The sequence below is a fragment of the Sinocyclocheilus anshuiensis genome, unplaced genomic scaffold (genome assembly GCF_001515605.1).
Source record: "Sinocyclocheilus anshuiensis isolate Anshui unplaced genomic scaffold, SAMN03320099.WGS_v1.1 scaffold1079, whole genome shotgun sequence".
Classification (NCBI taxonomy): Eukaryota; Metazoa; Chordata; class Actinopteri; order Cypriniformes; family Cyprinidae; genus Sinocyclocheilus; species Sinocyclocheilus anshuiensis.
In genome coordinates, this window is record NW_015548207.1 from 3,106,482 (window position 1) to 3,108,746 (window position 2,265).

The 2,265-nt window shown below is 43.0% G+C and overlaps 1 protein-coding gene across 1 annotated transcript in view; it reads right to left on the bottom strand.

The window, feature by feature from the left end:
- Positions 1 to 2,265, bottom strand: part of LOC107653654 (nuclear factor 1 A-type-like) — a 164,800-nt gene that overhangs the window by 16,683 nt on the left and 145,852 nt on the right. The gene's annotated exons all lie outside the window — the stretch shown is intronic.

The window sequence follows — 2,265 nt, forward strand, 5'->3', positions numbered from 1 at the left end:
GCAACCCAGGCAACGATTAGTTCTGTGAAACAAAGCAAAACCAATGTTACACCGTGTCTACTATAGAACTCATTATAATCAGTGATGCTGTCTACACCATAGATATATATATATATATATATACATATCTATGGTCTACACTGGATGCGGCATGACACGACAAATCCCTGACAGAAAACTGCTGCTCTGTTCTATTTATGACGTATTGACACAAATTTCAAATAATTTTAAATGGTCGCTTTGTTGCGTCCAGTGTACTAGACAGACTTTAGCAGTTGCGGCACAGACATGGTGTTACTCACCTATCGAGAAGAAACAAAGCAACCTCGGCGTCCGATCGCGGACCTTCCGCTCCTTGAGTTCTCTCCAGCGCTGGAAAGCTGATCCGATATTTACACGGTCCTACTTCTTGCCTTATTGCCTTAAGCCTTCTTTTGTTCCGCAGACGTTTTCCTTTTTTGTTATTTATCCGTCATCTTTCTGTCGCTCGGCTCGCTAATGTCTGTCATGTGCACTGAACGTTTTCTCCTCCACATCATGAGTAGACACGCCCCTTACTGCTGATTGGCTACAAGTTTGTTTTGCTAATCGGCCCGAATCAGTTTTCTAAAGCGTTTTTGAAAAATCGCTTACCCCACCTTTAATTGTAAAGAAGGTTTCCTTTGGGTTTCTCAGAAATTAAGTCATACAGGTTTGGGATGACATAAGGGTGAGAAGATATTTTGAAGATGTTTCAACTGTTTTGTCAATGGGGTCCAAAACAACAACACTGGAACAACATGAGAGCAACACTGACTTTAATTGTAAGGACGAAAGGTTTCTTTTAGGTTTCTCAGAAAGTACATCATACAGGTTTCGAACAACGTGTGGGTGAGTAAATAACAGGCACTTTTCGCACTTTTCAGGCTCTGAGAAGAAGAGGTCATCACAGCTGTGTAAACTTCTATAGTGGTGAACAGAAACTACAGAAACTAGTTCAAACAAAAATCCACAATAGTGTTTCTTTGACTTTCAAAAGGAGGAAAAAAATATTGAGAAATGATGTTGGTCCCTCAGCTGTTGGATTAGAAATATTTGCTACAGCAGTGTTAACCAGTTTTCTGTAATTGAATGCCTATCTAATAAAATACAAAGTATGTGAGTTAAATGTTACGTATAAAAACTTGATAGATTTACAATGCTAATAACTGTGGAAACACGTCACACATCATAATCTGTGAAAAGGTTTCATGATCAAATAAACATTTTCTGAATGAATTTATTCCTTAAAGACATTCCGCCATATTACACAGGCTGCACTTTTATTCCACACGGTCATGTCATTGTTCAAATCAAATAAAAAATGGCATCTACTCCAACTCAGAAGGTCTGTGACAGCACACACTCACACACAATGCGTGCACCTGTTCGTAACAATGGGAAGGCACCGCAACAACCAGCTGTTCAGTCAACAACACTTGAAAACCGTACGAGCACCGACGGAGAGCAAAAGAGCGTGGTACTTGGTACCATAACAGGCGCCAGATCCTTCTTTCATCCAGCATCATTACGACCGATGCGACTAATAAAATGTCTCGGTGACGCATCGGTCCTCGGCTCTCTCGCACCTTGGTGGCAGGCCTTCGGAGCACTCTGGGACTGACAGTCCTTTAATGGATCGAACCTTATCAAGTATTTAATTGTAACGGCACAATCTAATTAGGTGGCTCTTAATAGAGGTAATATTCGGTTATTGGTTATTAGTATAATGCCTGGGATGTGCGGCAGCGCGGGGTCTTTAAGCCGTGATGTATCGCAGCGGAGTTAATAAGACTCCGCACTCACCCTCCAATCTCTCGCTCTCTTTCAGGAGAGATGGTAAGCTGATACTACATAAACATTGTTAAAACCACAGCCTCCTGCTGCAGTAATTCACTTAGCTCTGGCCTTGATTTATGGCTCTGTCAATAGAGGGTGACTGGAAACTCTGGACGCTGGGACTGCGATGTAGCCATTGTATTTACAGTAATAATGGAATGGACGACTCCCTCTTGCCCTTCTTTTGGTGTAGTTCTCCGTCTTACCTTTCCCGACGCCGTCTTTTCACGGCCCGGCTCTTTCTGTTGGGGGTAGGACGCAAACTTTTATGAAGGAGATGTGAAGACACGCAGGTGGTGTCTTTACCGTCCCTGGTGGATTGGATTAGCCCGAGGCGCTGCCGCAGAGACCGAACCCCGCTGAGACACACCCTTTACAAAGCTGAGTCAGGATTTGAGTGGACGACGC